The sequence below is a fragment of the Coregonus clupeaformis genome, chromosome 17, assembly GCF_020615455.1.
Source record: "Coregonus clupeaformis isolate EN_2021a chromosome 17, ASM2061545v1, whole genome shotgun sequence".
In the NCBI taxonomy this organism is placed as follows: Eukaryota; Metazoa; Chordata; class Actinopteri; order Salmoniformes; family Salmonidae; genus Coregonus; species Coregonus clupeaformis.
Genome location: NC_059208.1, coordinates 38,245,742 through 38,261,474, shown reverse-complemented (window position 1 = coordinate 38,261,474; position 15,733 = coordinate 38,245,742).

Here is a 15,733-nt window from a genome sequence, read left to right as displayed (position 1 = left end):
AACAGCATAACCCTTATTGCCAATTTGTAGTAGATTATAGGAGATAGCATCTGCAGATGGCTTTTTAGACTAAGTGGCATGAAGTACTCCATATTTGGAAGTATTTTAACCTGTTTGGTTTTGGCAATGCTGACTGGGTATTGTAATGGTATTTCATGGAGTTCTATGAGTCTGAGACTCAAGCCAAACCACATATATTTTCATAATTTAGTACAGCCTTATCATATTAATTAGAAATTCCTGTTCTTTTGTCACAACATTTCTCACAAAAACAAGTGTCTCTCTGTGAAATGTCAACAGAGCACTGAGCGTATACCAAGCCTTTTACACTGAACAAAAATATAAAACGCAACATTCAACAATTTCAAAGATTTTACTGAGTTACAGTTCATATAAGGAAATCAGTCAATTGAAATAAATAAATTAGGCCCTAATCTATGGATTTCACGACTGGGAATACAGATATGCATCTGTTGGTCACAGATACCTAAACTAAAACTTCTGGACTACAGACCCCTAATAAATCGGCCGATCGCCATCTAGTGGCAAAAGTAAGAACCGACGAAAAAGCACAGTCAAATAGGAGAATAATTATTCTGTCAAGGATTTATTTTTTATAGTGGCATACTAAGACAAAATAAACGTGATTACAAATTAGCGCAGGAAATTAAGAAATATATTAAAATGCCCGAAGTGAATGCTGGAATTAAATGATTAACTATACAAATGAACAAAAGCTGTGTGCATTAGGGAAATAGACACCTGGCTCAAATAGATGCCTTGGGTGGATAAAACTATGAATAAGCGGATGTTGTGTTCAGTGATTTAAGCAAACAAACGCAGGGGCTATTAATTGAAGTTTTACGGTTATCATATTTGTCTTGGTAAAATGTATTTTATAACATAAGGAAGTTACATATCATCACCAAAGCGCATTTTCACCCACACTGGGCAGGGTGGGTGGACACTGTGCCCTATACTAAATAGTAACAAACATGCCCTTGATAACCTGGAATAAGCTAACAACACCTAAACAAACACTGAATAGACCTCTGCTCCAGTGTTTTACTGGTTTGACCCTCCTGTCTTTGAATGAACGGGATAAACCCTGCAGGTGTATGCAATATTATAACCATTTACATCTACCATGAACCATGCTGATAACTATCAAGTGAATTACTGTAGCTACTAGCAGCTGCAGGTAGCATAGCGGTTCGAGCGTTGGGCCAGTAATCCGGTATTCGCTGGCTGAATATCTGAGCCAACAAGGTGAAAAATCTGTAGATGTGCCCTTGAGCAAGGCACTTAACCCACATTTGTTCCAGTGGCGCCGTACTACTATGGCTGACCCTGTAAAACAACACATTTCAGTGCACCTATCTGGTTTGTGACAAAACAATTGTTTTATGTTGCCTAATTGTTAGAATAGCCTAATTGTTCCCACTGTGTAGAGATGCATACACAAATAGAACAAAAGTGTGTGCATTCATTTCAAGTCATGCACAAAATAAATAAAGTATGCTATTCAAAGTCTGTGGACTACAGTAGAACATTATAATGGTATCACGACTATCAGTTCAAATACCAAACTGACACACTGTTGCAACAAGAAAAGCCTGGAACTATTTCTAGTATTTGGCATAGTCTACCTGAAGTCCACTTGCTTCTCTTCGGGTTTCGTATTTTTCTTGAATTTGAAGAGTTTGAACTTTTTTCCTCCACCGTCATTTTTCTCCTCCACAGACTCAGTAAATTTGGCTTCACTTTTAGAAAACAAGCTTTTGAAGGATTTTTTGGAACTACTCTTTTTCGCCATCTTTACGTTTATTTCAGACATAAATGGCAAGTCACCGAATTCAAAGTACCACTTGTCCCGAATCTTGACATGAAAAACACTACAAGGTCATCAAGAAGACATCTGATTCTCGCGCTTCACTTTCTCTGCTGCATGCGTAGTCGCACACAGGTGAGTGACACGCCCTTGTGTTGCTTTGGGACACAACATCGGGAGTCTGTGTATTGATTGGACTCTCTGATTTGTGCATCGTTAGAGTGGGTGGTGACAGAAAATAACCCTACCACAATATAGCTGGCATCACCAAAAAAACAAGTTTCCAGTTAAGGAAAGCATATGTTCGAAAAATCACTTCGAAAAGCTCCTTTACTAGGCTACCCCCGCACGTTATTCTACTGGCAACATATTTCCAGCCTCCAAACACAAAATACCAAAAATGGGTGATTGTCATTAGGCCAGAATGTAGGCCTATGCGTCCGTGCGCCTCTGGTGTCTCACCCATTTCTGCCTTGGCAACATTTGTGTTTTTATCAAACCACATCACATTTTGGAGCTTAGGCTATACCACCTGTTTTCAAGTCCATTCGCTCATTTTCATACCGCTGACATACAGTAATTATAAAAAGTGGTGTAATTGCCTACAGTTTTGACCTTTTGTTTTAATTATTGTGATAGGCTCATGTTTTACCGGTACGGCGTACCCCCACTATTTACTTTGCTGGGAAGCTGTACCGGACATTACCACCTTACTTTCACCCCTGCTCACTATTAAATAAACGTCTGAATGCAACATTTGTCTGGACAGTACCAAATACCTGCTGTGTAGACTGTGGCAGGTTTCGTGGTAGGAAGTATCGCGTTAAGTGCGTGGTCTAATGGCAGCCTGCTGTCTAACTCGCCAGGAAAAGTGTTGGTGCGGTTTTGGATTTAGATATTTATTTGATAGGGACACATTTCACTTTACGTCTGGTTAGTAGTGTTCCTAGAGATTATACCTATGCTTTTGTTGATGGGACACGTTTTTTTGTGATGCCTGCTATATTGTTGTTGGGTTGGCTATTTTCCATCGCCACACCAGAACGATGCACAACTCAGGGAGTGAAACCAATACACAGACTCCCGATGTTGTCTCCCAAAGCTCGCCCTTGTGAGGATTTAGCTGAGCATCTTAATTAAGGAAATTCACATACATGCAGATGCACAAGTCGCTAAAATAGACACAAGCAGAGTCAAACGATTGATAGACAGATTTTCGGACAAATATAACAGCTCATGGATGCTTTTTGGCTAGATAGCCTAATCCGACATCGGTGCGTTCATGACAACTGAGAGAAAGAAAAAAAAAAAGGATCCGACTTGGAGAAATCGGTTTGAAAAGTCATCGGGGATCATACTGCATTCAATACAACTGGGAACTCGGAAATCTCCGACCTCTGACTTCAGCACGCTCAAGAAAACTAGGAACTCTGAAATAAACTAGCTCAAGCATCTTTCTAGAACTCCGACTTTCCAACCTGAAGATCACTGAAGTGATTCGGATTTCCCAGTTGTCTTGAAAGCACCATCACCCTAGAGCCACGTCAACCAGAAGAGCACTGACGTCACGATTTGACATCGGTTTTTTTCGGAGTTCCCAGTTGTCTTGAAAGCACCAGCAACCAATCAGATAAACTCTGAAAAAGATCTGATTTGATTGGTCAAAAGACCAATTAGTGGAAAAAATATCAGAATTGGGCTGCCTGTGTAAATGCAGCCTTTAAGTAGCCTATGGCAGGTTATTAAAGTTAAAGGATTGGTTCACTATTTTTTAACCAAATCTCTATTTTTGATGTAAATTACATGTTCTACAAGGGTCCAGACACTTTTTTTAACGATTTCACTTGGTTTTGAGAAACTTACCCCACCCACAATAGACTTCCTCATCGCTCATTTTGCAGTATGGGGCCACTGAAAACATGAACAAAGGCTCAAACACTCAAAAACAGTATATACAAAAGTATGTGGACACCCCTTCAAATTAGTGGATTCGGCTATTTCAGTCACACTCATTGCTGACAGGTGTATAAAATAGAGCACACAGCCAGGTAATCTCCATAGACAAACATTGGCAGTAGAACAGCCTTACTGAAGACCTCAGTGACTTTCAATGTGGCACCGCCATAGGAAGCAATCCTTTCCAACAAGTCAGTTCGTCACATTTCTGCCTTGCTAAAGCTTCCCCGGTCAACTGTAAGTGCTGTTATTGTGAAGTGGAAACTTGTAGGAGCAACAACAGCTCAGCCGTGAAGTGGTAGGCCACACAAACTCACAGAACGGGACCGCTGAAGCTTGTAGCGCGTAAAAATCGTCTGTCCTCGGTTACAACACTCACTACCGAGTTCCAAACTGCTGCAATGTCAGCACAATAACTGTTATTTGGGAGCTTCATGAAATGGGTTTCCATGGCCGAGCAGCCAGCACACAAGCCTAAGATCACCATGTGCAATGCCAAGCGTCGGCTGGAGTGGTGTAAAGCTCGCCACCATTGGACTCTGGAGCAGTCGAAGCGTTCTCTGGAGTGATGAATCACGCTTCACCATCTGGCAGTCCGACTGACTAATCTGGGTTTGGCAGATGCCAGGAGCAGGATGCTTAGTGCCAACTGTAAAGTTTGGTGGAGGAATAATGGTCTGGGGCTGTTTTTCATGGTTCGGGCTAGGCCCCTTAGTTCCAGTGAAGGGAAATCTTTAATGCTACAGCATACAATGACATTCTAGACGATTCTGTGCTTTCAACTTTGTTGCAACAGTTTGGGGAAGGCCGTTTCCTGTTTCAGCATGACAATGCCCACGTGCACAAAGCGAGGTCCATACAGAAAGGTTTGTCAAGATCGGTGTGGAAGAACTTGACTGGCCTGCACAGAGCCCTGACCTCAAGCCCAACGAACACCTTTGGGATGAATTGGAACGCCGACTGCGAGCCAGGCTTAATCGCCCAACATCAGTGCCTGACCTCACTAATGCTCTTGTGGCTGAATGGAAGCAAGTCCCTGCAGCAATGTTCCAACATCTAGTGGAAAGCCTTCCCAGAAGAGTGGAGGCTGTTATAGCAGCAAAAGGGGGACTAACTCCATATTAATGCCCATGATTTTGGAATTAGATGTTCGACGAGCAGGTGTCCACATACTTTTGGACATGTAGTGTATGTCATTTTAGAAATGGCAACGCTCTCAGTATAGTGATGCAGGTCTGTAGATGTTGTACACGTGACATTTTGTAATTCCAAACTTTATCCGCAACGCAATATTCAATTTTGTGCGACTCTAGCGGTTTCCCCTACCAGCTGAGCTGCTTCTCCGTGTAGCCCGCGCAGCACAGCTGGTAGGGGAAACAACTCGAGTTGCACAAAATGGAATATAGCGATAAAGTTCGGAATTACACAATTTCATGTGTACGACATCTAAAGACCTGCATCACTATACTGAGAACTGGGCAGGATTACCGAACGGACACAGGGCCCCCCAGACAGCATATGAACACGTCATAAGCAATGGCAAAATGTGTAGAACTGCAGTTCAATCGAGTGCATGCTAGGGCTGGGCGATATAACGAATTCATTCAATTAATTAGAATGTAGGTTTTAACGCGATGTTCCAAATGCCTGTATTGGAAGAATCAAGGTTTTTATATTTTTCAGTCTTGGTAAGCAACTCCAGTATGTATTTCACCTTGTGTTTTAGATTATTGTTCTGCTGAAAGGTGAATTTGTCTCCCAGTGTCTGTTGGAAAGAAGACTGAACCAGGTTTTCCTCTAGGATTTTGCCTGTGCTTAGCTCTATTCTGTTTGTTTTTGAAAAAAAATCGCTAGTGCTTGCCGATGACAAGCATACCCATAACATGATGCAGCCACCACCATGCCTGAAAATATGAAGAGTGGTACTCAGTGATGTGTTGTGTTAGATTTGCCCCAAACATAACGCTTTGTATTCAGGACAAAAAGTTAATTTCTTTGCCACATTCTTTGCAGTTTTACTGTAATACCTTATTGCAAACAGGATGCATGTTATAAAATATTTTTATTCTGTACAGGCTTCCTTCTTTTCACTCTGTCATTTAGGTTAGTATTGTGGAGTAACTACAATGTTGTTGATCCATCCTCAGTTTTCTCCCATCACAGCTATTCAACTCTGTAACTGTTTTAAAGTCACCATTGACTTCATTGTGAAATCCCTGAGCAGTTTCCTTCCTCTCCGGCAACTGAGTTAGGAAGGATACCTGTATCTTTGTAGTGACTGGGTGTATTGATACACCATCCAAAGTGAAATGAATAACGTCACCATGCTCAAAGGCATATTCAATGTCTGCTTTTTTATTTTTACCCATCTACCAATAGGTGCCCTTCTTTGCAAGGCATTGGAAAACCTCCTTGGTCTTTGTGGTTGAATCTGTGTTTGAAATTCAGTGCTCAAATGAGGGACCTTACAGATAATTGTATGTGTGGGGTACAGAGATGAGGTTGTCATGTTAAAAACTATTATTGCACAGAGAGTGAGTCCATGCAACTTATTATGTGACTTATTAAGCACATTTTTACTCATTAACTTATTTAGGCTTGCCATAAATAAAGGGGTTGAATACTTATTGACTCAACACATTTCAGCTTTTCATTTTTAATAAATGTTTAAACATTTCCAAAAACATTATTCCTGTTTGACATTATGGGGTATTGTGTGTAGGCCAGTGACACAAAATCTCAATGTAATCCATTTAAAATGCAGGCTGTAACACAACAAAATGTGGAAAAATGCAAGGGGTTTGAAAACTTTCTGAAGGCACTATAGGCCACTTGATTTCAACATCGAAACAAAGTGAACAGGCTGTGTTGTTCAGACAGTTGGAGACAGGCAGGAGGGTGTATTCATAACAGCTCAACTCTTCTGCCTTGCTAGCAAGCAAATTGATTCAAGTTGGCTAGACTTTAAATATACATTTTAGCTGTCTACTCACTAGCAGTGGGCTTGTGCTTGAGAGATTGTTTATGAGTCCTGTTAATTTTCTGTAACGCCTGCTGCCAGAAGTTGGTCATTATTAGTCGATGTGCATTGTGCATGGTTCTGGTTAAATTTATAACAAAAAGGTCATTTTCATAGAGACTTGAATGCCAGATCAGTGATTATTGCAAAAAAGCAGGTTCAACTATTTTGATAAAATAACTAGTGGGTGTTATGGTTAAAGGCTTATATTTAGTCTAGGTATAATTTTACAAGCCCTGAATTCATTCGATTATTCCCGACAGTTTGAAATGCAGTGTATTGACCTTTAATTGTGCAACAAAGCTTATTTAGAGAAAAATGTTTTTTAAATCTAGATATATATTGTGAATTGCCATAAGTTTGAAGAAATCGAGATATGATTTTTAGGCCATATCACCCAGCCCTAGTACAGGCTTAATTGAATGACAATAGAGACCGAATATAATAAGGGATTTTATTGAATAGTTTGTGGTAGGCCTCGTCTCCAAGGAATGCTCCTCAGAGCCAGATGCTGATGACAGGTTGCCCTATGCTGGGGGTTCCAATGACAAGCCTTTAGGTCATTATGCTGGTGGTAGTGGGGAGGTGGAAGGTAGTTGGAAGACTGTTGCTGCAAAACAACAAGTGGGAGACACAAGGTTTGAGTTTACATATAAATACTCCCCTAGATTCATGCCCATTGTTTGAAAGAAAGGAAAGTGATTATTGCACGAGTGAGCCAATAGGTTAATCAGCAACTTAGTGTGCCATGCACATAGGCTGAAGTTAATTGGTGAATGACATTCCGCACGCTTGCTAATAGGAAAGGAGGAGAGACGTGACGCTAAGCTGATGAGGTAACATTACGACACTACCCTATAAATACTTGCCATGCTGATGAGGTAACATTATAGACACTACCATATAAATACCTGCTATGCTGATGAATGAGATAGGAATTATGAGTTGACTAGATTAATGAAAAGTGGCGATCCAGTCAGACCAGCCTTACTGATTGAACTTTCGTAACTACATGAAGTTAGCTTTAAAATTGCAAAATTGTCTCTCAGCCTCATGGCAAAACGTAAACAATCGCAAAAAGTGTAGAATTGCAGGAATTAGCTTTAAACGGCAACATTTTCTCTCAGCCTCATGACAAAATGTGTAGAATAGCATTAGAAAACTGCAAATGTTTGTCTCTGTACAAAGGCAAAATGTGTTTAAATGCAAGAAGTTAGCAGTTCTCCGTATAGCCTGTGCAGCACAGCTGGTAGGGGAGACCACTCGAGTCACACAAAATTGAATATTGCTTTGCGGATAAAGTCGGAATTGCACAATTTTACGTGTACAACATCTAAAGACCTGCATCCCTATACAGAGAGCTTAGGGCCCCCAAAAGGCTAGAACCGTCCTTGCCTATACTGCAGAAGGAGCAGTGAGGAAGTCTACTGCAGCCATGTAGGCAAGGGTGGGCCTAAACATGCAAACACCATCAGATATAATTCATAGAAATTAGTGCACTGGAAAGACATTCAGATGAACTGGAATGACATTCACTCTCATGGGATAGGTGGCCAAAAATAACTAACTGAAAGCCACACCCCCAATAAGCCACAAATCCCACTGGGTACACCACATCATTTTAACGTGGAGAATTGGGTAATATTTGGTTGATATGTTGATCAATGACATTTCAACCTTTATTCACCCATTCAAAAAGTTTATTGATTTCTTATTGTGTTATCACAATTCTTTCAACCATTTAAAAGCACAACAAAATTCAAATGGGAATACAATGTCAGATATTTTGTATGTATACAACAACTTAATGTGTTATCACAGTGCTTCATCTAATAGCACAACCTAATGATCTGGATTGCATTTGAGATTACATGCAAATTACATAGTGCAAGTGATTAATGCTGTTCAAGATTCTGTACAGAATATTATAGCAATTATGAAGATCTCCACAGACCTGTGACCTTTGCATGCTATCTTGAACATGCACGCTTTCTATGATTACATACAGTGCATTCGGAATGTATTCAGACCCCTTCCCCTTTTCCACATTTTGTTACATTACAGCCTTATTCTAAAATTGATTAAATAAATATTTTTCCTCATCAATCTACACACAATAGCCCATCATGACTAAGTGAACATAGGTTTAGAGACATTTTTGCAAAAGTATAAAAAAAATAAAAACAGAAATACCTTATTTACATAAGTATTCAGACCCTTTGCTATGAGACTCAAAATTGAGCTCAGGTGCATCCTTATTCCATTGATCATCCTTGAGATGTTTCTACAACTTGATTGGAGTCCACCAGTGGTAAATTCAATTGATTGGACATGATTTGGAAAGGCACACACCTGTCTATATAAGGTCCCACAGTTGACAGTGCAGGTCAAAGCAAAATCCAAGCCATGAGTTCGAAGGAATTGTCCGTAGAGCTCCGAGACAGGATTGTGTTGAGGCACAGATCTGAGGAAGGGTACCAAAATATTTCTGCAGCATCGAAGGTCCCCAAGAACACAGTGGCCTCCATCATTCTTAAATGGAAGAAGTTTAGAACCACCAAGACTCTTCCTAGAGCTGGCCGCCCGGCCAAACTGAGTAATCGTGGGAGAAGGGTCTTGGTCAGGGAGGTGACCAAGAACGCGATGGTCACTCTGACAGAGCTCCAGAGTTCTTCTGTGGAGATGGGAGAACCTTCCAGAAGGACAACCATCTCTGCAGCACTCCACCAATCAGGCCTTTATGGTAGTGTCCAGACGGATGCCACTCCTCAATAAAAAGGCACATGACAGCCTGCTTGGAGTTTGCCAAAAGGCACCTAAAGGACTCTCAGACCATGAGAAACAAGATTCTCTGGTCTGATGAAATCAAGATTGAACTCTTTGGCCTGAATGCCAAGTATCACGTCTGGAGGAAACATGGCACCATCCCTATGGTGAAGCATTGTGGTGGCAGCATCATGCTGTGGGGATGTTTTTCAGCGGCAGGGACTGGGAGACTAGTCAGGATCGAGGGAAAGATTAACGGAGCAAAGTACAGAGAGATCCTTGATGAAAACCTGCTCCAGAGCGCTCAGGACCTCAGACTGGGGCAAAGGTTTACCTTCCAACAGGACAACGACCCTAAGTACACAGCCAAGACAACGCAGGAGTGGCTTCGGGACAAGTCTCTGAATGTCCTTGAGTGGCCCAGCCAGATCCCGGACTTGAACCAGATCGAACATCTCTGGAGAGACCTGAAAATAGCTGTTTTTAATTTTTTTTATAAACTTGCACAAAAAAAAAAAAAAAGTTTTTGCTTTGTCATTATGGGGTATTGTGTGCAGATTGATGAGAAGAAGAAAAGCAGTTTAATAAATGTTAGAATAAGGCTATAACGTAATAAAATGTGGAAAAAGTCAAGGGGTCTGAATACTTTCCAAATGCACTGTAAGAAGATATTTAGAGAGTGAATGTTATTTATATTGAGGGCTACCTGGACTTAATTGGACTCCTTTTAAATGAAAATGTATGGGAAATGATTTTTTCCTGGCCTTCCCCTTGTGTTTGAAACAAAAACATGTAACCCTCCCCCTCCAAAATGATAATTAAAACAAAATATTAGGGAATAATAAATCCCTTTTTATTAGGCTATCAATGTTGCAGTTGTGATTTCTATCAAATCAATCCATGGTGAGAACCACTTGCTGTATTCATACCATATTCATGTTATCCGCTAGAGGGCGGCATTTACCAATTTAAGCTTTAAGGGCCGTTTACACCAAGGACGATAACTAAACTATACATTATACATAACTATAAAACGTTGGTGACCGTTCTACAGACGCCTACACCTGTCAATCAACTGATCAAAGTATCCTACTGCACGCTGTAGGCCTATTAATAAGGTGGTAATACAGACCATTCAGCGCTTCAGAGTGTGTTCATTGTCATAGTGACAACTGCAACTAGTACTTCAATGTAGGCTACTTGTAGCCTAATGAAAAATAATATAGAAACTTGTAGGCTTATTTTAATTAAATGTAGAAATGCAACAACAAAAGCTGTTGAGCCTGTGCATCTTTTACATCATGTCATCGCTTGCCTCGTTTCTCAAGTGGATTGCTTTCGAATTCCATTTTTCTAATGGATGTCAATTAAGTTTGGATCTTCTTTTTCACTGTGCTCATCACTGTCTGTCCTGTGCAACCATCTAATACCTGGTTGTCTAGGGCTTAATTGAAAGAAAAAACTAAAACCTGCAGACTCTAGGCCCTCCATGGAATGAGTCTGACATCCCGGTGTAGTTTCCTGATTTTCTTCCTTTCACTGAATGAGTTCCACCACAGTGATGCCGATGCCCTTCCTGAATGAAAAGGTGAGTGCAGTGAAATGGTCTCGGAGACTAGGGTGATGAAACACAATAGATCCATGGCTATATACATTACATCAGCCACAGGATCCGTGCTCCTCTCTCATGTAGCTACTAGCTCTTCCCATCTGCATTATCTCATGTCATAATACAAATGTTCAGGTCTCTAATAAATACAGTAACAGAAAACAATACAGGTGAGCAAAAAAAGAGGGAAATGTTTTTATAAGAAATTCTACAAATAAAGAAGTAGCTTCTGTGTGGCTGGGGTTGCCGTGGTTATGAGGCATGTGGGTTAAGCCAACATTCCGCAGCGTGCCTCTGAAAATCATTCAGGACAGCTCCTGAACAGTGAGGTCTTTCATGCCAACACACACATTCACCCAGGCACGCACGCCTCACACACCACTCAATATGCCTTAAGGCTTAGATCACATGCAAAACTCATTATATAACACTCCATTGGTTCTTCCACAGAAAAACATGGCACATAGCAATGAATGGTTTCACAATCATTCATTATGGCTTGTTTTTACAGTTTACTGACACTGTTTATGCTTACAACATCCAACATGGCCACATCCTTATGTTCCCTCAGCAATGACATTGTCAGGCATATATCAGTCACAACGGTGCATGTAGATACTGACATTAGGATATACTGAGCACAACTCATCCAGTCGAGCTTTATCTTACACCATTCTACCGAGATGTTGGCACTTATCCTGTGCAAACTGTAGTGTTTTGCAGAGTTGGCACAGTGCACGTGTGTTATGTTTGTGTGCTGGTCCGGATATCTAATAGCCCTGCCTCCCCTCAGGCCACAGGTAGACCTGAGCAGCTCATGTTTCTGTCATTGAGACTATTATTGACCCTTTCACCATGTGATTTGGCTCCTCCAATGGAACTGGGTCTCTGACCTCAATTCTATAGGCCGAATCCTTATATAAATCTGAATATGAGATCCACAAGGGTGACTCAAGTTTTTGAGCAAATCTCCCATTGACATCAATCTTTGATTAATGCAAGAGTTTTTGTGCATGCATAGCCTAGATCTCAGCTAAGGATTCGGACAGAAGTCACAAGGGCAGTTCAGTAACCTATAATGTTAGTGGCTGTCTGACCTACATGAATGCTAAGTCACCAGGACAGGTACAGTAAGTGGCCTGTGATGTGATTCAGTTTAGACCGCTAGACCTTCCTAGGCCGTAGTCTTAATACATATTTTCAATAGGCAGTGACAGTAGACAGTTATGATGGCAGAGATTAAGTTTACAAGGTGTTTGCTGGAGTTGCCTAAAGTATCTGTTAATGATATACGAAGGGTCGTCCGGACATCCAGTACGACACCACGTAGCAAACTGGATAAAGGCTTCAAATTTTACGTTTCTTATTTTCTTTGCAACTTTGAAGGTAATATGCTAACGCTAGCTAGCCTGAGCTAGAAGCCTTGCTTTGGTGTTTTAAGTCATGACGCCGTCCTGCTTCAAGTTAATCATGCTTTAAATCAAGTTTAATCATATGTATATACCTCTCACTTCATGTGTTTGTACATTTATGAAAGTATCAGGTAAAAACAGGGCTACAAATGAGATCTCTGTGAGAGCCCACTGCTACCGCTTAATGAAGAAACTAAAGCCACCACACCAGCTGAGAGTAGGACTAGATTAAGTGACACGTTCAAAGTTCTGTTGAACTTGTTCAAGGTTCCGTTCAACACGTTTTACTCGTTTAATGTTACCACAGCTTTGATTGCCATTGCTAAGAGAACACTTTAGAACTTTAGTGGTTTTCACGATAGCTGAACAGTGGTAGCCTAATACAGACCAGGGTAGCTGAGTGGGAATTGCCATGCTTTGTTGTTGGGTCTGTTGTAAACAAATTGGAGTTTGGTTTGAATTGTAAACAATAATGAGATTACTACTTTTTCCTGACTTGATGACTGCAATGACAGAAACATATTCCACTCAGATATTCTTCAAACTGCTGATGTTCTACTCAAAACTATCCTGTCATCTTTACTTCTTTCTTTATAAACATATGGCCCAACTTCCTTGCTTTTGTACTTGATACTTTTCAAGAGGAATTAGGAGCAAAACCTTCACTCTACTGTTGTTATTGGTACTAGGCTACAATGTTGCACCACTCACCTACTGCTCTGCCAATACTGTTTGAAGGTAGGTAAATGGCACAAGACAATAGGTAAGTGGTGGGAGACAGTAGAGCCAAGTGGTGCAAGACAGAAGGAAAGTGATGAAGAAAGCACAAAAGTGACACGAGACAGTAGATAAGTTGCTTACACCAGTAAAAAGTAGAAAGAACAAGTTTTGCTCCTACTCCTGCTGCTGTAGACCCTCGTCTTTCAAAACCCATTAAATGATGCTTCTGTGTATTTCAGATGACATTGTGTGATTCACAGCCAGTTGTGCTTGTTAAAAGCTACTGTTCCTGTGTGGTTGGGTGTGGGATATGCAATCATTTGGTTGCATTACTATATCAGACTGCCCATTACTCTGAATGTGGCATGTCTGTCGTCCCTCCTGTACTTTTGTACGTTTACACGTCATCGTGTTATAAGTCAAGACGAAGTATTACAAGTAAAAACATTAACATAAACAACAACGAAAATTAACAGTTTCGGATGTTTTTGACGACAAGCATTCAATGCTAGCATACGGTAGCACAGCATTCTACGATAACCGGAAGTTTACATCCATCCTGAGATTTAACCGGAAATACGTCATGCTCGCCTGTGCATATCGCCTATTGAAGGACAGATTGTGAAATATAATACTGTAAGCTTACGTTTCTGTGCAGGTAGCCTAATCCATATGTATACGCTACCATCAGTTGGTGTTTGTGAAGGTACATTATACCTGTAATAACTCAGTTGAACTGGTCCAGGACCTGTTCTGATATTTATTGTCAGTTAGGCTTAGGTAGAAGTAGGGGAAAAAGATCTTGAATCAGTTGTTACGTAAAAGTAATTCAATTAAAGTGTAATCGTTATTGGAATGAGAGTTTGTTGGGACAGTCATGTGACCTCTTGGAACATCCAGTCCTTTGTGATAAGAATCTAGCAGTTATGCAGAAAATAAAGTTAAAAAAGCGCCATAACTGACAGAACCCAGTTATCTTCAGGGTGGTCTTTTGAAGATGACAATACATAAAAAGGGTAAGTAGATAATTGATCTAAATCTCTTCCAGCAAAGCCTTAGATCTTTCCTTGTTCCAGGTAAAAACGCTGCACCTTCACAGAATGTTTTCTCTTTTGCTTCTCCTGTAGTGTATTACCCGTGCTTGCTCTCAGTGTCACGTTCGTTGAAAGACGGGTCAGACCAAGGCGCAGCGTGATATGCATACATGTTTATTTTAAACTTAATAAACACAGACAAAACAATAAACGAAACGTGAAGTCCAAGGTAGACACAAACAACATACCTTATACGGAATAAGATCCCACAACCCACTAGTGCCAATAGGCTGCCTAAGTATGGTTCCCAATCAGAGACAACGAGCGACAGCTGCCTCTGATTGGGAACCACACCGGCCAACATAGATCTAGACATAATAGATCTAAACATAGAAAATACAACATAGAAAATCACAACAAGGAATATACACACCCTGACTCAACATATAAGCGTCCTCTGAGTCAGGGCGTGACACTCAGACACCAAGGCAAACAGGACAGGCTCATCAGGGAAATTTGATGACATCATATGGCGCCACGAACTAGAAAATAAAGCCCTCCTGATAAGAAGCTAGTTGTTAACTCAATTACAATATATGGTAGGGAGTGGTGTCACCCTAATGACTATTATTCTATGAATCAATGAAAAGTAAGACGTACGTAAGGTGCCATGGATTGCCCTTTATCTAAAAAGGAAGTCTGTTGGCATAGGGCTCACACACACACACACACACACACACACACACACACACACACACACACACACACACACACACACACACACACACACACACACACACACACACACACACACACACACACACACACACACACACACACACACACACAGACAGACAGACAGACAGACAGACAGACAGACAGACAGACAGACAGACAGACAGACAGACAGACAGACAGACACACACACACACACACACACACACACACACACACACACACACACACACACACACACACACACACACACACACACACACACGACCGGGGCTAGGATATAGAGGGCTATGGTTGATTTTATTAGTGTGTCCTTTACTTTTAACATCTCTAATGAAATGGTGCTGTCTTTTCCAGCCAGGGATGTGTGGCCAGCGAATTAAGGTGCGGAGTGATGTCGTTGATACCACACCCTGGCAACTACAGGAGACTATCTCTATCAGGGTTGTCAGAGAAGAGTAAGTGTTCACACACCCACACACATTTGCGAACACACACACACACGACTTCTACAGAACATAACTAGAATTGTTTATTCTGAGGAAAAGTAAAGAACTAGTTGTACTTTTACTTTCTCAGTTCCATGCAAAAAGGTACACAGAGTTATGAGTGATGGGTTATGGTGCCAGAGTATTGTTGTTTACAGTTCTT